Below are 22,354 nucleotides of genomic sequence, written 5' to 3'. Positions count from 1 at the left end.
AAAAGAAAAACTCGACTGTCACAATATTGTCTGTGTCTTCCCTTTGTTGATTATCTTCAATTTATTTTGTCCTTAACTTGGTTGCGCAAAGCTATTTGAAATAGACTATAGACTTAATTAGACCCTGATTAGGCTATAAATGCCTGCCTTTCTTTGTATTGCCAGAGCTTAGCACAAGGTCTGTGAAAGAAAGTGTGTCTAATGATGATGTTTGTCCTTCATTTTTGAAAAAGACCCATCACATCAGCAAAGTGACAACATGATGACCACATGAATTGGATCTGAGTGAGGGAGTAGGCACTAAGTCCCCAGCCTCACTTTCTCCCCCAGACTCATCTGGATCCAATGGTCAGAGAAGAACCAGGACAGCTGGAGGTAGCCCTGAATGTGAGACAATGAGGGCTAAGTGACTTGCCCAAGATGACACTGCTAGTAAGTGTGCACTGGCTGAGGCCAGATTCGGTCTGCCGTCCTTCTGGCTCCTCGGTCAGTGCTCTATTCACTGCACCACCTAATAAAGCTTGTTGATTAGCCTGACTGGATTTACAGAATCAAACGTAGACGTGACCATTGCCCACCCTGGGCAGCGTGTTCTATGGGTCTGGGACCCAGACAGAGTCAATCACCCCCCTGCTCAAATCTCCGAGAAGAAGGTTTTGTTCTTCAAGAAACAGAAAACACTGCCCCAAAATGACAAGGCCTTGTGAATTTCTCCTTATCCTTCCTCTGGTAATGCCAAAACAAAGGAACATAGAACACCAGAGATTGATTTTTGCTTTTCAAGAGCAGAGTCTCCCTGGGTTATTTGTTTTCAGTCTTTGAGGATTACCTGAAGATTTCTTGCCTCTCACACCTGAAAACATACTGGCATCTTCTGGCTGTCTCATTTCATTACACTTGCCCACTTCCCAAAGGACACTAAGGAATGAAAACCTTCTGTAACAAAACATCCCACAGTGAAAGAAAAATTTTATGATTCATTTGTATTATTTGACATTTTGTGATGCGTTGATTTGTACCATTATTCTACTAAGTAATTCATTCACTCAGAATTTATCAACTTCCCCTCACAGGAGAGGTGAAAGACAAGTGTAGAATGTGTTACAGCCTGTGACCCAGTTGCTGTGTCAATTGGGTTTGCTTGCTTACTTTTCTTTCCTATGACAAAGGGTTATGGGGGTGGGGAGAACATGGCTAGATGTGAAAAAGTAATATCCGAAAAGTGCTTCTGTAAGTAGTGAAGAAGAAATAATCAAATATATATGAATATATATATATGTGTGTGTGTGTATACATATATATATATATATATATATATGCTGAGAAAAAGAGATGGGCAGACTACATATTTGGAGGAGGTATGACAGAAAGACAGTAAAAGATCTAAGAGAAGTATTTCAGTATCGTGGATATATGAGTAGGGGGATTCTCTCTGAAAGACTTAAGGAGAAGATCAATAACAACCCAAGCTAAAGCTTAGATAAGTTTTATCTACAATGTTAAAAAGAGGTTATATTGGGGTGGCTAGGTGGTGCAGTGGATAGAGCACCGACCCTGGAGTCAGGAGGACCTGAGTTCAGATCCAGCCTCAGACACTTCATAATGACCTAGCTGTGTGACACAGCCTTGGGCAAGCCACTTAACCCCATTTGCCTTGCAAAAATCTAAACACACACACACACACACACACACACACACACACACACACACACACACACACACACAGCAAAAGGGAGAAGTATACACAGAGATCCCAGAGGCTAAGGAGTCCTAGACTTGTGCAGAATCTGGTTATGCCACAGTGTGAGTCTACACTGGTGTGTCTGTTATGGTGTAAAAGAAACCCAAAGGGAGCAAAAAAGTGATCTTTCCATCATTTTTAGTGTGATCCATTTATTCATTAATTCAACTAGCATTAATTAAGGACTTACCATGTGCCGAATATTGTGTGGCTCGGCACTGGAAATGCAAAAATAAAAATGAAGTCAACCCTGCCCTAAAGAAGTCTGCATTCTACTTGGATATAAAATATATTCACAAATATAGGGTGTATATGGTTGTCCTTCACTCTCATAGAAGACCCAAATGACATCACTGTGTTAGAGTCAAGTTGCAGTGTGTTTGGCTGCAGCTGATCAGACCAATATGAACTCAGAATGTTCTACCACAGATGAGGGATAAAGTCTATATGAATATTTCGGGTGGATTCTCGTTAATCTTTTGGGTTACTTTAATTCTGCTTTGCTCATAGAGCACAGCACCCTCTCAGATGACGGCATGCCATGATGAGCAGTCTTGTACTAGTGTCTCCCTTGTCAGGCAATTTATTTCAGAGTTCTTAAGAGACACTTTGAGAGTGTCCTTGTATCACTTTTTCTGACCACCACGTGAGCATTTCCCTTAGGTGAAATCAGGAAATAAATAATCCATAAAATAATCTTTCGGGCAAGTTAATGTTTGACATTCGAGCAATATGACATTGCACTCTCTGCAGAAGAATTTGAATGCTTAGCAGTTTCATTCCAGAAAAGCCCTCAGTGTTTGGTATCTTCTCCTGCCAGATGATCTTTAGAATCTTCCTAAGACAATTTAAATGGATGTGGCATGCTATATAAACCAGATTTCACAAGTATGGAACAATGAGGTCACACAATGACTCTGTAGATCTGGAGACTGGCAGTTTGATATCTCTTCTCTCCCACACGTTCCTTCAGGGTCTCCCAAACATTGACCTAATTCTGCAAATATATGCATCAACCTTATTATCAATGTCTACATCCCTGGAAAGGACACTGCCAAGGTAAGTGCACTTACCCACAACATTCAGAACGTCTCCATTTGCTGTAACCAATTGTTCCACATATGGGTGGTGTGATACTGGCTGATGGAGTTACCATTTTCTTGGTGCTGACTGTTAGGTCAAAATTAGCAGAAGTGACAGAGAATTCATCTCTACTTTGTTGCACCTCAGCCTCAGAGACTATGTGGAGAATACAATCATCTGCAAACAGAAAATCATGTGCCAACTCTCTCCACTTTGATTTTGGCTTGTAGCCTTTTCAAATGGAAGAATTTGAAATTATCCTATCGGTGTGTTGAACAATCTTGAAACTATGTCCATGCTCAGTGAAGGTGTTCTATAACATGGCTGTAAACATCATGCTAAAAAGCACAGAAGCAAGGACACAGCCTTGTTTCACTCCATTGATAACTGGGCAAGTTCAAGAGCATTATCTATTATCTGGAAACTCATAAAGCATGCCATCTTGAAACTGATATGCCATACAGATGGACTTCTCCAGGAAGTCAAATGATTTTCCATAGGACCTTGACTCTGATCAAAAGTCTTGGGCAGATCTACAAATGTGTACAGACTTCTGGTCTGCCCTTGGAATTTCTCCTGGATTTGTTAGGCAGCAAACACCATCTCAATCATTCCTCAATCATTTCTGCTAGATGCCCATGTTCTAGATGAATGATCAATCAATTAAGGGGAACTATTGCAAGAATCTTGCCAGTAGTGATTAAAAGAGAAACTCTTCTGTGATTGTCACAAGACAATCTATTTCCTTTACTTACCTTTATAAATATGGACAATCAAGGCATCTTTGATATTCTGAGGAATAACCACCTCTTGTCATATATGCTGGAAAATTTCATTTAACTTTTGTATGAGCAATGAATGCCCTGCTCCCACCTTGTAAATCTCATTTGGAATAGAATCATCACTAGGTGCTTTGGCACATTCAAGGAGTCTAATGGTATTCAAAACCTCTTCTTCAATTGGAAATGTGTCTAGAGAGGGACAACCTGAGGCAAATGGTCAATGACTTCAGTGTTGATTTATGATGTGTTCAGCCTGTTTCTCTGGGATCACATCCTTATCACTAATCAATGTGACTCCATCAGTACTCAGGAGTTGCAATGACCATAGGTATTTGACCCATAGTCTTCATGACATCATAAAAGTGCTTTGGATTGTTACAATCATCATAAAACTGAATTTTATCAAAATTCTTACTAAGCAGCTTGCATCTCTCTAAGCTTCATTTGTACTTTACTTTTGATGGAATTGAACTCTGCCTTCTTAGAGATGTATAAACTAGGGGCAGCTAGGTGACAAAGTGGATAGATAGAGCACAGTGCTGGAGTCAGGAAGACCTGAGTTCGAATGTAACCTCAGACACAATAATTATGTAACTGTATGACCTTTGGTAATTGATTTAACCCTATTGCCTTAAAAAAAAAAAACAACCTGAGATGTATGACCTATACTGTTGATAAACCCTGTGGCATTCTGATTTTTTCACTTCTAAATTTCATCAAACCAGTTTTATTGTTTATGAGTGTTCTGACCCAGAGGAGCAAATATTATACTGCACACCATATCTCTAAATTCTTTCCATTCCTTTTCTGCTCCACATTTCTCCCTCCAAGTTAGCAACAAACTGTTCAAATTACTAATCTGTTGACATTAATTCTTCTGGTAGTCATTCTACCTTGGTGCCACCACCTTTGTTGAAAATGAATATTTAGGGGTGGCTAGGTGGTGCAGTGGATAAAACACTGGCCCTGGAGTCAGGAGTACCTGGGTTCAGATCCGATCTCAGACACTTGATGATGACCTAGCTGTGTGGCCTTGGGCAAGTCACTTAACCCCATTTGCCTTGCAAAAAACCTAAAAAGAAAGAAAAAGAAAGAAAATGAATATTTAGCTTGTAAAGGATAACTCTCACAGTGAGTCTTTCTCTTCTATTTACAATGAACACAAATTCAAAATAAATCTATACAAAAGTAATGAGTGTTGTGGGGGTGAGAGTGCTAACATTTGGGAGGATCAGGATTAGGAAATTACACTTGAACTGAGACTTGAAAAACAAAAAACAAGAGTGAAGAGGGAGCATACTCCAGGCATAGATGATAGGCAGCACTACGTCAAGAGAGTACAGCATAGAATGTATAGGGAGTGGAGCAAGCAAGCCAGTTTGATTGGAACAGAGTGCATAATGGAGAGTCATGTGAAATGAGTTTGCAAAGATAGACTAGGGTCAGATTCTTAAAGTCCTTAAACTCCATTCACGCAGAGGTCCATGTGTTTAATTCTATAAGTAATTAGGAACCACTAAAGCATCGTAATCAAACCAAATCAGAACTGTGTTTGAGAAATACCGATTTGATAGAAGGAGGAACTGGAAAAGGGAGAGCCTGAAAACAGGGAGGCAAATTAAAAGACTAGAGCAGCAATCCAGACAAGAGATGATGAGTGTCTGAACTAAAAGAAATGTGCATGGGAATCAATAAGACATGATAACTGATTGGATAGCCAATTCATCTCAATTGGAGTCAAATAGCAGAAAATAGTTCTCATTCTTTGAGGGACCAAGGTAGAACATAAATCATCTCTGCCTTTTGGCTCCCCCAGATATCTTCAAGTTGCAACTGAAATCCCAGTCTTTGCAAGAAACCCTCTAGGTTGAATTTAGGATCTTCTTCCTAAGATTAGCTTCAGATGATTCTGTCTGTATCTGATTCATACATGGTGGTTTACATACTATTTTCCCCTGTATAATGTGAGAGCCTTGAGGGCTGGGACAAATGCATCTCCCTTTGATGCTTAAGGGTTGGATAACCCACAGGAAGGTGAATAGAAAAACCAGTGCCCACAAGACTTTAAGAATTTCTTCTCTGCTGGGGCAGTTTATTCATGCAAAGTATGGCAGAAGAAGACAAGCAGAAAAGAGGAAATATGGTTGGAAAGCACTTTCTCTGGGAAAAAAAGGTCTAAGGCATGTATGTATTGAGCTACAAACTCCATAGGAACCAATAGCTTGATATAACAGTCATAAAAACCAAAAAGACCTTGAATTCCCCAAAGAGAGACACAGATTTCAGGAATAAGGACGTGGTCATTTATACTCTGGGTCAGAGAGAGCACAACTAGAATACTTAGTTCACTTCTGGGCAGTTGAAGAAGTAGATTGATAAGCTCAAAAGTATTCAAAGAAGAGAAAATGGGGGGGGTGAAAGTGTCCAGTCACGTCATGTGAAGGATTGGGAGATGTTTAATCTGAAAAAGAGAAGATTTAAGACATAATATCTGTGCTTAAATATTTGAAGGGCTGTCTGGTAAAAGAAGGATTTTTCCATTTAACCCCAAAGGGTAAAATTAGAAAAAATGCATAAAGTTTCAAAGAGGTCAATTGATTTTTGGTATTGGGGAGAAAATCATGTTAACAATTAGAAGGGTCCCAAGAAAAACAACCTGGAAATAGCTGAGAACTGTGTTGAGTACAGTGTGGTCAGATGACCAATGAGGAAACATTCTACCCAATTCTGGAAAAGGAAGTAATAGATTCACATGCAAAATAAGACATGCATAGTCATTGGGGAGCAAATCAAAACAAAACAGGAAAGAAAGACAGACAAGAAGGTCATCACAGGTGTTTTCAAGAAAAACAGATTTGAAAGTAACAAGTTGGGGTGGCTAGGTGGTGCAGTGGATAGAGCACGGGCCCTGGAGTCAGGAGGACCTGAGTTCAAATCCGACCTCAGACACTTAATAATGGCCTAGCTGTGTGGCCTTGGGCAAGCCACTTAATTCCATCTGCCTTGCAAAAAAAAAAGTTAATTGGGAAAGTAACAAGTTGGAAGTTGAGGCAGGTGGTGCAGGGGACAGAACAACAGCCCTGGAGTCAGGAAGATCTGAGGCCAAATTCCACCTCAGACTCTTGATACGGGATGTAGAGTGTATTCTAGGAAGACTGGGACCTCTGGTGGGAGGGCTGCTGAGTCTTTTTTTTTTTTTTAGGTTTTTGCAAGGCAAATGGGGCTTGTCCAAGGCCACACAGCTAGGCCATTATTAAGTGTCTGAGGCTGGATTTGAACCCAGGTCCTCCTGACTCCAGGGCCGTTGCTCTATCCACTGCACCTCCTAGCTGCCCCTGCTGAGTCTTTTTCAGAGCTACTTTCCACCTTTGATGTCCACCTGAGCCACCTAACTTTCACCCAGGGCTTCAAGAAACTGCACAGTGGCCACACCCCAATAAAGCATTTTGGCAGACAGCAGACTAGGTTGCAGGTAACTGAGGGAGTCTCAAATTCATTGGGGAGTGGAGTGGGGGATGCCTATGATGAAGTTTTCCACTAGTAGAATGGGCAAATGAGAACAGTTCATTCCAATGACCATGAAGGCAACTGAAGCAGACACTGTAGAGTTCTTAGAACTTGCTTAGATAATGAAGATGCTATCTGCATCTACAGCCATCCCCAGATGACTTGACTCTGTCTTACCAGTGAATCATGATGATTTTGGAGTACAGAGTGAGGCTGATGACCTCGTGCAACTCTGCCTGCTTAAATCCAGTTTTTGCACAAATTAAAAGATATCACCCATACCATTTTTGCCATTCTAATATCAAAGTCCTGTAGCAATAGAAAGTGCCAAAGCAATAAGGTGCAGATACATTGGAAATATAGTTGAAATCCTGCATACAGACCATACAGTTTTTTCCCTTGCCAGAGACACAAAAAAGTATAAAAACTTTTTCAAAGAAGATTCCACTCCCCACTGGTACATGGAATGTGCACACATTCATAGACAACACAAGATCCAACAGATCTGACCGAGACCTTTGATACCATCAGTCATGAGGGCTTCTGGAAAATTATGTCAAAATTTGGTTGTCCAGAGAAACTCATCAGTACTGTATGTGCATGCCCAGGTTCTGGATAGTGGAAGATGCTCTCATGATTTCCTAGCCACGAATGGAGTGAAGCAAGGCTGTATCCTTGCTCCCGTGCTTTTTAGTATGATGTTTTCATCCATATCTTCAAATGCCTTCTCTGTGGATGAACACGGCATCAAGGTCAGTTTCTGCACTGGTGGCAAATTCTCCAACTTGACAAGGCTGCAAGCCAAGATCAAAGGGGAGGGATGGTTCATGAATGTTCCTCTGTTTGCAGATAGAGAGCTGTGCCCTCAATGCAGCCCCTGCAGCTGAGATTCAATGATTCTCTGCTGCTTGTGCTATTGTTGACCCAACAATTAACACTAATCAAACACAGGTCTTCCATCAGCCAGAACCACACCATCCAAATGTGGAATCATTGTTTACAGCAAATGGAGAAATTCTGAATATCGTGGATGTTTGCTTATTTTGGCATTACAGGGATGTAGTCATTGATAATGAGGTTCGTGCACACATTTTCAGAACTAGCTCAGTATTTGGGATTCTCTGAAAGAAAGGAGTTGAAAAGGGGAAGTTAGATGGTATACTGGATAAAGCATGACCCTAGAGTCAGGAGGACCTGAGTTCAAATCCAGACTTAGATACTTCCATAGCTGTCTGACCTTGGACAAGTCACTTAATCCCATCACCTTGGGAAAAAAAACAAAAAAGTGATTACCAAACTGAAATTCTACAGAGCCATTGTACTGATATCATTGCTATATGCCTTCGGACCCTGAGCAGTCTACCCGTACTATGCCAGGAAACTGAATCCCTTCCATTCAAATTGACAGAGGAAGATTCTAAAGATCTTCTGGCAGGAGAAGATACCAGACACTGAAGTCCTTTCTCAAGCTAAACTGCCAAGCAATCAACCATTACTACAGAAAGCACAACTCCAATGGGCTGGCTAAGGTGTTAGAATGCCAATGTATGTTTGCCAAAAAGACTATTTTATGGAGAACTCACACAGGGCATCAGAAGAAGAGATACTGGGGGCAGCTAGGTGGCACAAATCTGGGCTCAGATACTAATACTTACTTAGCTGTGTGACCAAGTCACTTGACCCCATTGCCTTTCCAAGAAGAAAGGAGGAGGAGGAGGAGGAGGAGGAGGAGGAGGAGGAGGAGGAGGAGGAGGAGAGGGGGAAGGAGAAGGAGAAGGAGGAGAAGAAAGAAAAAATACAGGGATACCCTGAAGATCTCCCCTAAGAACTTCAGAACTGGTTTGCAGCATAGAAGACACTCCCACAGGCCCACCCAGCACAGCCTGCCCTCCTCACAGGGAGATGAGAACTGATGCCTGCTTGCAGTGACAGTTCATTTTCTACCCAAGATTTGCATATTTGATTCCAGGATTAGTTCATCTTGACCTAAATTTATTCTGATTCTGCTGACTAGAACTGAAGAGCACAAATCCCTTCTCCTGGCTCTAATGGAAGAAAGCCAAAGATAGGTTGTTAAGACTGACAGTCAAACTTAATTCAAAGTCTGCCTCAGGCATTCACTATCTGCATCACCCTGAACAAATCTTTTATTCTCTTTCCACCTCAGTATTCTTTTCTGTAAAAATAGATAACCTGCCCCACCAGAGTTGTTGTGAGAATAAAATGAAATCATAGAGAATGTCCCAAAAATCTTTGTGTGGTTTTAAGTTTTATTAACTTCTTAAGGATAATCCTATAAACACCAAAAAAGTTTCATATCCAAGAAATAAATATCATACATATATCATATGTGTGAGTGTGTGTGTGTATAACACACTAGATAAGGAGTCAAAGGACATAAACAAAAATGTCTCCAAAGGATTGTAAAGAATTCAAAATCCCATAAATGGTTTCTCCCAATCTCTAATAAGAAGAGAATTATAAATCAAAATAACCTCATACTCTTCAAATGGGCAAAAAAAAAAATGCCAATAGTCAATTTTGAAGAAATTGTGAAATAATAGACATACCTATTCATTATTGGTGGAGTTGTGAAGTGCTATAACACATTTTGTGCAAATAAAGAGATATTTGAACCAGAGAATTCATTAGGTATTCATTAATAAGGAGAAAATTCCCATTATATATCAAAACATTTACAGAAACACTTTTATGATAGAAAAGAATTAGAAACAAAGCAAGTGTCCATTAATTGTGGAATGATTAAATAAATTGAGGCATATTAATGTAACAAAATATTTCTCTGTAAGAAATGATGTGTGGAAAATATATATGAACTTATGAAGAGTGAAATAAGCATATCCAAGAAAGGAATATACATATATATATATATATATATAGTGATAATAACAATATAAATAATAATATCCTCCAAGAAATCAAGTGAACATAAAATTCCAAAGCTCAAACAGAACTTAAACGACAAGATATGTCTTGCTGCCCTTGACCCAGCCATCCATGGAATTAGGAGATTCACAAGCACTCCACATTGCACAGGTTTTCAGACTTTTTCAATAACCTGATCAGCTGACTGATTTTTTTTCCTCTCTAAAAAAATACTCTTTATTTATATGGGGTGATTCTCTGGGAGGGAGCAGAGGGAGGAATAGTTGGGGTAGCTATAATAATATAAAAAAAAACAAAATATCAAGAAAAATTTATTCAAAAACAAACAAAAAATTTTTAAATATTACTTAAATTTTAACTATTGACAAATTTCTTATTAGGATGCAATTCCTACTCCATTTATTTTCAAATTTTATAAAAACTTTAATCAGCTACTGTGAGACTAGAAGGACTGCTATTGTAAACCTCAATTTAAGGGTCATTCAAAAACTGAAGTTTTGTTGTATGCAGGACAATTTTGACATGACCCTGCAGTAAAATGTCTAATAAATTTAGATCGGGGAGCCAAGATGGCAACAAGAAAGGATCCAGTCTTAGGTGCTCTCTCATAAAACTTCAAAACTAAGGACTCTAAACTTTTGAGAGACAGAACCCACAAAGGGACCCAGCGAGGCAGTTCTCCTACTCAAGGTAACCTGGAAAAGAGCAGAAAGGCTCTGCTCCCGGGGTCGGAGGGGCAGCCTGCGAACAGGGGGGACCTCTGCCAGAGCAAGCATGAAACCCAGCCCTCAGGGCACACAGCAGGCAGCGTGGCCAGCAGAGCCAAGTTCCAGGAACCAGAAGCAGGCAGAACCAGTAAGCAGGAGCCCCCAGGGCGTGAGCCCATTGAACCTAGGGAGGGGAGTGAAGAGAGACTGCAGAGCTCTGTCCTCTGCCCCTGGAACAGGACTCTGGGGCTCTGACCAAATTCAGACACTGATCACAGTCTAGGCCTCCCCATAGAACAGCAGGACCCCCCCCCCACCTCAGCCCCATGGCAGAGGGAGGCACATATGGTCATTCACAGACCAAGAGGGACCACAGAGCTTCACACACTGAGACCCTTGTAGGAGTGTCCCAAAAGCTCAGGAAGCATCCCAAAACAGGCTAAGGCTGGGAAAATGAGAAAGCAGAGAAAAAAGTGGAACACCATTGAGAAATATTTTGCCTGTGAGCCCAAGAAGGATCAAAACACTCAGTCTGATGATGAGGCAGTACAAGCTCCTGCATCTAAAGACTACAAGAAAAACAGAAATTGGGCTCAGGCTATGACAGAGCTCAAAAAAGACTTTGAAAATCAAATGAGGGAGTTAGAAGAAAAACTGGGAAAAGAAAGGAGAGAGATGCAGGAAAAACATGAAAATGAAGTCAGCAGCCTAGTCAAGGAAATCCAAAAAAATGCTGAAGAAAATAGCATGCTAGGGGTGGCTAGGTAGCATAGTGGATAAAGCACCAGCCTTGGAGTCAGGAGTACCTGGGTTCAAATCCAGTCTCAGACACTTAATAATTACCTAGCTGTGTGGCCTTGGGCAAGCTACTTAACCCCATTTGCCTTGCAAAAAAAATAGCATGCTAAAAACCAGCTTAGGTCAAATGGATAAAACAGTTCAAGAAGTTATTGAGGAGAAGAATGCTTTAAACAGCAGAATTGGCCAGATGGAAAAAGATAAGCAAGCTCTCTGAGGAAAACAAATCCTTCAGACAAAAAATAGAACTCAGGAAGATTGGTGAATTTACAAGAAATCAGAACTCATTACTTCAAAACCAAAAAAATGAAAAATTAGAAGAAAATGTGAAACATCTCATTGAAAAAATAACTGATCTGGAAAACAGATTTAGGAAAGATAATTTAAAAATTATTGGAACACCTGAAAGTCATGATCAGAAAAAGAGCCTTGACATCATTTTCAAAGAATTACTACAGGAAAATTGCCCTGATATCCTAGAAGCAGAGGGCAAAATAGAAATGGAGAGAATCCACCGATTCCCCCCACCTCGAGAAAGAGATCCCAAAAAACCAACCCCTAGGAATATCATAGCCAAGTTCCAGAACTCCCAAGTCAAAGAGAAAATATTACAAGCAGCCAGAAGGACACAGTTCAAATATTGTGGGGCTGCAGTCAGGATCACACAAGACTTAGCAGCAACTACATTGGAAGCTCGTAGGGCTTGGAATATAATATACCAGAAGGCAAAAGAACTTAGAATGCAGCCAAGAATGAACTACCTAGCAAGGCTGAATGTCCTCTTCCAGGGAAAAAGATGGACTTTCAATGAACCAGGGGAATTTCAAATGTTCCTGTTGGAATGGCCAGAGCTGAACAGAAGGTTTGATCTTCAGATACAGGACTCAGGTGAAGCATAGAGAGTGGAGGAGAAGGGGAAAATATGAGGGACTTAATGATGATGAACTGCATGTATTCCTGCACAGAAAAATGACACTGATAATACTCATATGAACCTTCTCAGTTAATAGAGCAGGTAGAGGGAGCTTAATTATAGTTGAAGCAAAGGAGAAAGCTGAATTTGAAGATAAAATATGGTGTAAAAATGGAGTCAATAGAAAAAATGAAAATATAATGGGAGAAAGAAAAAGGAGAGGGGGAATAGGCCAAGATATTTCATATAATAAGATTTTTCTTTATTACAATGAGCTATTGCAATGATATGGAAGGGAGGAAGGCAAGGGAGAATGAGGGAATCTTTGCTCTCATCAGAGGTGGCTAGGAGAGGAAACAGCAAATATACTCAATGAGGTACAGACAACTGGAGTAAGAAGGAGGGGGAAGCAGAGGGAAGGGGTGGATGTGAGTGATGGAGGAGAGGATGGACAATAGGGAGAAAGTGGTCAGATATAATCCATTTTCTTTTGTACTTCTTGCAAGGGGCTGGGATTGGAAGGCCTGTCTGGGACCATAGAGCCAGGTGGATGCTGGGCCTAAGGGCTGGTATGGGGGCTCAGGGCCTCTTGGCCTCAGAGTCAGGGATCTGTCTGCTGCACCAATCAGCTACCCTACAGCAGAGTCATAGTGAAAGGAGAGAGAAAATAGAGTACATGGTAGTGGAGAAATAAGAAAGGAGGGAGTTGTGATCAGCAATGGCAACATTGGAAAAATATGGAAGTAACTTTTGTGTTGGACTTATCCCAAAGAATGTGATCCACCCGCGACAGAGTTGGTGGTGTTGGAACACAGACCGAAGCACATTTATTATTATTATTGTTATTATTATTTTATTATTATTATTATTTGGGGGGGTACAGGGCAAACGGGGCTGGGTGGCCTGCCTGGGGCCACATAGCAGGGGGATTGTTGGGTGTCTGAGGCTGGATTTGTACCCAGGTGCTCCAGGCTCAAGGGCCAGAGCTCTGTCTGCCACCCAGCCACCCCTACTATTATTACTATTTTATTTTATTTTAGGCCTTTTTTTTCTTTTTTTGGTTTATGCAGGGCAGTGGGGTTGGGGTGGCCTGCGTTGTCACACAGCTGGGTGATTGTTGGGTGTATGGGGCTGGATGTGGGCCCTGGTGCTCCTGGCTCCAGGGCTGGTGCTCCATCCATTGTGCCACCTGGCCATACCTACAGTTATTACTATTATTTTTTTATTTCAATTTTAATTTTTTTCTCTCCCCTTTATCGCTCAAGTGAGTCTATATTTAGGGGGGGTATTTTGTTTACTCTTAAACAAGAATATTTTATTAATGTATAAGAAAACATTGTTTGTACAAAATGAGAATAAATAAATATTAAATATAAATAAATGAGTAAATAAATAAATGAATGGATCAATCGATAGATAGATAGATAGATAGATAGATAGATAGATAGATAGATAGATAGATAGATAAATGAATTTAGATCAGGTAGCCAAAGAGGATATGCTTCTCCTGACCTGGCAGTCTGAGAAAGTGTTAACTGGAAACTAATAATGGTTGGTTGATTCTGGTCCTTCATTATTGGGGGAGGCCAAAATGACATCATTATGTAGAATAAGTTAGCGTGTGTCCAACTGTGACTAATCAGGCCAATATAAGCTGAGGATGCCCTACCAACAGGTTGAGCCCAAATAGTCCAAATGAACATCTGGGATGGTTTACATTAAATTTACATACCTCATGGTTCCTTTGAGTTAATTCAATTCTACTTTGCTCATAAAGCAAAGAACCCTCTCTGATGGGTGTTCTGTGCCAGTGTCTCCCATGTCTCACAATTAATTCTTAAACTCTTTAAAAAATACCTAAAAATTGTGTTTTTGTTACTTATGAGTGTGCGTATATTCTATGTGCCAATGAAGAAAGGAAGTAACTTTGGTGGCTTTTTTTTAAGGTTTTTCCAAGGCAAATAGGGTTAAGTGGCTTTCCCAAGGCCACACGGCTAGGTAATTATTAAGTGTCTGAGGCCTCATTTGAACTCAGGTACTCCTGACCCTAGAGCCAGTGCTCTACCCACTGTGCAACCTAGCCACCCTGAAAGGAAGCAACTTGAAGTTTTTTTAACCCTTCCTCACAACAGAAAGTGAGCAGTACAATCTTTAAAAGATTATTCAGACACCCAGGAGATTGCCAAATTCCACTGATACTTCCAAAGAGGAGATAACATCATGGCCTGGGCCACTTATGTGCAGGGTTGTGATTGCAATTCTTTGACCATCAACACAGGACCCTTGATATAGGAATGGTAAATGGTATGAGTGATGTCTTTTAAATCATGTGTTAATTAGATTTAAGGGAGACAGAGTTGAACAAAGCTGTTTGCCTATCTTCCAAAGTCATAGTCCAGTGGCAAAACAGAATCAAGAGAACTGATAATGACTCTAATACAGTGGATAACCACGGTATGTTCAATGTCTAACCAAGCTCTAAGCCCTCCAGAGCACCTGCTTCAAATGCCTTCATGGCCATTGGAATAAATTGTTCTCATCTACCCATTCCATCAGATGAAGGTATCACATGTTTGGAGTGGACACTCCCCTAATTCACTAATAAGTGTGTGGCCCCCTCAGTTACCCTCAATCTGCTTTAGGCCATCTGCCAAAAGGGTTTACTGGGGTATGACTGCTGTCTATGCCACAGTTTCTTGGAGCCACAGATGAGAGTTAAATGGCTCACATGGACATGAAATATGGAAGGCAGTTCTGAAAAGGACTCAGCAGCCCTCACACCAGAGATTCTAGTCTTCCTTGAACATCCCTACACCCCTGAAAACTAATGCACCCATAAATGGATGATAAAATGGACCTTATAAAAATTTTAAAATTATTATTTAAAATTCCCAAAGCAAATTAGTATGAGAAGTTTTAATCATTAAGGTTGAAAATGATGTCTCTTATTAGTTTGTATTTTTATTTCTCTAAATTTTACAAAAGCTTAAATCTATAATGTGCCCTTAGAGACAACCCATATCTATTCATCATTTTGATAACCTTCAAGAATATAACAACTATCTATTGTGAACCAAATCTGGGGAGAATATGAAATCCCCCATTCTTCAGTCAGAGTAGCTCCAGAGGTGGCAAACATTATCAATGCTTCATTAAGTCTGTTCAGGATTACCTAGCAGGACTGAATTGAAAGTCATACAAGTAACTGTACTCAAAGGTTAGAAGCAAATGTTGGTGAGACATAAGCAAGATAGAGCAGAAGTATGGTGTTCCACCTGGTCTGGGATAAAGAATATTTCATGAGAGAAACAATGAACACTTCCCTCTCAACCACCCTCCTTATCTGAGAGTCAGCCACAGGAGGAGTCCCACTGATTTATCAGGTTCAACTGGGAGATTTCTATGATGCATTATGGTTTATAATACAGTTCCTACAATAGCTCATAAAGCCTCATCCAAGCCTAGATCTATCCCATTTATGCTGATTGAGAAATGAAGTCTTTATGATAGAAATCTGCTACAAATTTTTTTCACAGTTACTAGTATTAACTGTATTTCTCAGCATCTTATTTCCCTTTTTTCATTTTCTCTTTCCTTTCACCCTGTCCCTCTTCAAAAATGTTTTCTTCCTGAACACCCCTTCTCACTACCCCAATCTGCCTTCCCTTCCATCACTTCCCTTTTCTCTTATCCCCTTCCCCTCCTACTTTCCTGCAGGAGTCTCTGAGGGTCTCTCTTAAGAATTTTAGAATTGATTGTATAGCATGGGAGACACTGGCACAGTTCTGCCCAGCATGGCATGCCCTCATCAAAGAGGGTGCTGTACTCTATGAACAAGGCAGAATCGAAGCGACACAAAGTAAACAAGAGATCCAGGTGTTCATATGGACTATACGTGTCCAACCTGTGGCAGAGCGTTCCAAGCTTGTAGCGGTCTGATTAGCCACAGTCAGAAACATTGTAATTTGTCTCAAACATAGAGATATCATTGAACTTCTTCAATAATGAAGGACAAGATTCAACCAACCAATGGGAATAAGATAGATTTCTATGCCCAATTAAGTGTATATGGATCCTTTTTTGAGTCAATTCTGATGACAGTAAGGTTTATTCACTCCCTCCTCTTTCCTTCCACTATAAAAGCTTTTTCTCATTTCTTTTAAATGAAATGTTTGTCCTTCATCCTCGAAGAAGACCATTACATCAGAGGAAGTGATGCCATGTCAAGCATTTGAATTGGATTTGAGTGAAGGGATGCTGTGCTAAGTTACCACCTTCACTTTTTCTTCCAGACCATCTGGGTCCAGTGGCCAGATATGTATCACGATAACTGGAGATGACCCTGTTTGCAAGTTAAAAGGGTTAAAAGAATTGCCCAAAGTCACAAAGCAAGGAAATGGAAAGTGTCTGATTTTGGATTTAAACTCCTAACCTCCTGACTCCAAGGTCCTGACTCTCCATTGGACTACCTAGCTGCCTTTTAAGTGAGATAATTTACCCTATTCTACCTCTCCCTTTCCCTTTCTCACAGTATATTTCTCTCATTACTTAATTTTATTTTTTGGATATCAACCCTTCATCAACCCTGCACACCCTCTACCTATTTACACTCCTTCCAAATTCTCTAATAATGAAAAAATTCTTATGAGCTACAAATATCATCTTTCCATGAAGGAATATAAACAGTTTGACCTTATTAAGTCTCTTATGATTTCCTTTTCCTGTTTACTTTTTCATGCTTCCCTTGAGTCTTATATTTAAAAGTCAAATTTTCTGTTCAACTCTTGTCTTTTCACCAGGAACATGTGAAAGTCCCCTATTTCATGGAATGTCCATCTTTTTCCCTAAAAGAGCAAGCTCACTTTTTATGGGTAGTTGATTCTTGGTTGTAATCCAAACTCTTTTACCTTCTGGAATATCATATTCCAAACCTTCTGATTCTTTGACATAGAAGCTACTAATTTTTTATGTTATCCTGAAAGTGGTTCCATGACTCTCAAATTGCTTCTTTCTGACTGCTTACAATATTTTCTGCTTGATCTAGGAGCTTTCAAATTTGGTTATAATATTTATGGGGGGGGGGTATTTTGGGATCTCTTTCAGGAAATAATCAATAGATTCTTTCAATTTCTATTTTTCCCCTCTGGCTCCAGAATTTCAAGACAATTTTCCTTGACAATTTCTTGAAAGATGATGGCTAGGCCTTATTTTGATCATGACTTTGAGCCTCTTCAATACTTTTTAAATTATCTCTCCTAGCTCTATTTTCAAGATCAGTGGTTTTTTTTTTCAATGAGATATTTCACATTGTCTTCTATTTTATTTTATTCTATTGGATTTGATTTATTGTATCTTGGTTTCTCATTGGTTTCCATTTGCTCAATTAAATTTTAGGGAATTATTTTCAGGCAGCTAGGTAGTGCAGTAGATAAAGTACCAACCCTGGAGTCAGGAGGATCTGAATTCAAATTCGATCTCAGACACATAATAATTGCCTGGCTGTGTGACCTTGGGCAAGTCACTTAACCCCAAAGCCTTGTAAAAACTAAAAAAAAATAAAATTAAAAAATAAAGTGCAGCACCCTCATTGAGGAGCTCATACCATGCTGGGCAGTCCTATGCCAGTGTCCCTTATGCTGTTCTTTAATGAGACCTTCAGGGTGTCTTGGTATTGGTTCTTCTGACCCCCTTGTGAGCCCTTGTCCTGGTTGAGTTGTCCATAAAATAGTGGTTTTTGGCAAGCAGACATCTGGCATTCTAACAATGTGCCCAGCCCATTGTAGTTGCACTCTGGTAATGTTGGAATGCTAGGCAGTTTAGCTCAAGAAAGACCCTCAGTGTCTGGTATCTCCTCCTACTAGGTGATCTTCAAAATCTTCCCAAGACAATTTAAATGGAAGCAATTCAGTTTCCCAATATGAGGCTGGTAGATTGTCCAAATTTCACAGGCATATAACAAGGAGGTCAGCACAACAGCTCTGTAGACCTTCAATTTGGTAGTCAATCTAATACCTTTTCTCTCCCACACTTTCTTCAGGAGCCTCCCAAATTTAGTGAGCTAGCTCTGGCAATGTGAGGGTCAACCTCATTGGCAATGTGAACCTCCCCAGAAAGGACACTGCCAAGGTAAGTGAACTTATCCATAATACTCAAAACTTCTCCATTTGCCATAATAAATGGTTCCAGATATGTATTTGTGGTGCTGACTGATGAAGCACCTATATTTTCTTGGTGTTAATTATTAGACCAAAATTGTTAAACCAAAACCCAAGCAGCAGAGGATCAATCCATATTTTGTTGCATCTCAGCTTCAAAGGCTGCATTGAGTGCACAGTCATCTGAAAACAGAAGATCATGTACCAACATTCCCTCCACTTTGGTCTTGGCTTATAGCCTTTACAGGTTAAAGAATTTGTCATCGATGCAGCAGTTGAACTTGTGGCCATCTTCATCCTCTTTGAAGTCATTTGATAACATGGCTGAAAACATCATGCTGAAAGTATGGGAGCAAGGATACATCATTGTTTGACTCCAATAGTGACTGGAAAATCTCAAAAGCCTCATCCACTATCCAGAACCTGGACATGCATGCCATCATGAAATTGATGTACAATACTGATAAACTTCTCCAGGCCACCAAATTTTGAGATAATTTTTCATAAACCCTTTGTGACTGATGGTATCAAAGTCTTTGGTTAGATCAACAAATGTATACAGACCTCCATTCTGTTCCTGGCATTTTTTTCTGGAGTTGTCAGGCAGCAAACTCCATACTGACTGTTCCTCAGTCATTTCTGGAGATGTTTGCACAAGAAACTGCAAATCTAGTACAAATATACAACAAAATTAACCTATAAATCACTTTTTTGTCCCTTTCCCAGAGATGACTATCATTTGACACAAATAGATATATATAAATGTAAAATTATTCTATGAATTCTTCTATTTATTAGTTCTCTAGGTAAAGATAGTGCCTTCCTTCTTATGCTTTTTATAGTTAATTTGAGTATTTGTAATATTCAAAATAACTTATTTGCTCAAAGTTGATCTTTCAAAATATTGGAGTTAGCATAAACAAGGTTGGTTTTAATTCTGCTCATTTTGCTCTTTATTTTGTGCAATCTTTCCATGTTTTTCTAAAAACCATTGAGCTCATCCTTTCTTATAGCACAGAAGTATTCCATCACAATCATAAACAACAACCTATTCGACCATTCTTCAATTGATGGGCATCCCTGCAATTTTCTTTGTCAACACAAATAAACTGCTAAAAATATTTTAGAAAATATAAGTTCTTTCCTTTTTTCCCTAATTATTTCAAAAAAAGTTATTGTTAAGACAAAGGATATAGGTGGCTTAATAAGTCTTTGGGTATCATTCCAAATTGTTCTCCAAAATGCTTGGGTCAGTTCACAAATTCCAAGAACAATGAATTAATATCACAATTTTTCACATCGCCTCCAACATTTGTCACTTTCCCTTTCTATCATTTTAGCCAATCTGGTAGGTGTAAAATGATATCTCAAGGTTGTTTTAAATCAGCAGTTCTCTAATCAATAATGGTTCAGAGCCTAGCATTACAACATTACTGCAGAAAATTACAATGTGTTGGACATGTTGTTAGAATGCCAGACATAGGCTTGCTAAAAACAACTATTTTATGGAGAACTCACACAAGGTCAGTACTCACAAGGGGGTCAGAAGAAGCAATACTGAGACACCCTGAAGGTCGGTCTCATTGAAGAGATTTAGAATTGCTTGTACAGCTTGGAAGAGACTGGCACAGGACTGCCCAGCATGGCGTGCCCTCATCAGTGAGGGGGCTGCACTCAACGAGGAAGGCAGAATTGAAGAGGCTCAAAGGAAACATGACAACTGTAAGTTTAGAGTACCCACCCCAGGTGTTCACATGGACCATTTGTGCCCAGTCTGTGGTAGAACATTTCAAGCTCCTTTGGATCTGATCAGCCATAGTCGGACACACTGTAATTTGTCTCAAACATAGTGATGTCATTTTGGTCTTCTTCAGTAATGAAGGATAAGAACCAACCAACCAATGATTCAGAGCTATTTATATAACTATAAACTGCTTTGATTTTTCCATGGAAAACTGATTGTTCATATCTTTTGACCACTGGCCCTGGAACCAGGAGGACCTGAGTTCAAATCCAGCCTCAGACATTTAATTACCTAGTTGTGTGACCTTGGACAAGTCACTTAATCCCACTGCTTTAAGTGAATTGTAACCCTAAAAATCTGAAATCTTTCTACTAATCATAAACAAGGTTATTGTTTATTTACTGCTGTAATTTATATGTCTACTTTATTCCATCGATCTACCTTTCTATTTCTTAATCAATACCAAGTAATTTTAATAATTACTGGCATTATCATTAAAAATCTGGTATTACTAAATCTCCTTGCTTTACTTTTTTCATAATTTCCTTTAGCATTCTTGACTTTTTGCTTCTTTTAATGACTGTTGTTTTTGTTTCTAGTTCAGTAAAAATGATCATTGGGATGGCATTGAATATATAAACAGTTGGATAAAATTGTGATCTTCATTATATCGGCCATGACTACCCATCCAACATGATTTTATTTGTATAAAAGTATTTTAATAATTTTGTCCATAGCTTTATTTTGGCAGGTTTACTTCCAAGTATTTCATATAGTCTAGAGTTATTTTAAGCGGGGCTTCTGGAGAATTTTTGTTGGCGACATATATGAATATTGATATATGGAGATTTGCATTATATTCCATCATTTCGCAAAACTTATTGTTTCAACTAGCTTTTTAGTTGAATTGTCGGGATTTTCCAAGTATATTATCATATCATCTGCAAAAGGAGATGGGTTTTATTACCTCATTTAACTTCTGATTCATTGTATTTCTTTTTCTTTGCTTTTTTTTCTATTGCTAAAATTCTCAGTACAATACTGGATAATATTGGTATTACACAAATGATCTTACTAGAAAAATTTCTTGTTTATCCCCATTACAAATAATGCTTGCTGAAGACTTTGAATAAATGCTTTTTAATACTTTTGAGTGTTTTTAATATGTTGAACTTTATTAAAAGCTATTTCTGCATCTATTGATATAATCATATTTTAGTATTATTATTGATGTAATCAATCACTATTACAACTAATAGTCCTTCAGTATCAAACAGGACCATACCATCCAACTAAATAATTGGAGGATTGAGTTGCACAATTATGTTTATTATAATGAAGGGTAATCTGTGCAAAGTCTCCTTCTCACTTGCCTTTACCAAAATTGTTCCATACCAGGGCCTGATTTATAGGAAACAGGAGAAGGTTTGACTGATGCAAGAGTCTCTTGGTCTTAAATGGTTTCAATTGCTCCAGTATCAGCTAGCCATCATAGCACATCATCAAGGTCAGTCAATGCTACAATCCAGGATATACTAACCTGTGTCTTCATGGGCTCCTCATCAGAATAGTCTTTCCTCTTGAACTTTCAGTATTTGAATTTTTAACTACTCATCAGTGTGATACAATTGACAATACTTTAAGACTAGGACCATGTCAGTTTGCCATTCACAGAGCTCAACTGCTCTATTGTTAGCACATTGCCTTGAACTTGATCTCAATGGATGCTGCTGGGTCCTCAAAGCTTTCCTAGGCATGGACCCCTCTCTCAGAGTACATCCATTCCAGGGTGATCCTGCTCTTTATAAAGAAAAGAGAACTCTCTCCAGGGCTCCCACTGGTTACTTCAAGATCAGTTGAATTACTGCACTGGATGTTCCATTGGCATTATCTCTACCACTTTGGATTTGGGGACATGAACCTGACTCCCTTTCAATTGACTGAAAGCAAAGAGACTATTGTCTATACCTTCAGAATGTCAGTCTCTCTTAGGACTGACTGATCCTTTTTCAAGTAG

Source organism: Macrotis lagotis, chromosome 1 (assembly GCF_037893015.1).
Source record: "Macrotis lagotis isolate mMagLag1 chromosome 1, bilby.v1.9.chrom.fasta, whole genome shotgun sequence".
Classification (NCBI taxonomy): domain Eukaryota; kingdom Metazoa; phylum Chordata; class Mammalia; order Peramelemorphia; family Peramelidae; genus Macrotis; species Macrotis lagotis.
The sequence above is the reverse complement of the archived record's forward strand: the minus strand, read 5'-3'. Positions refer to the sequence as shown.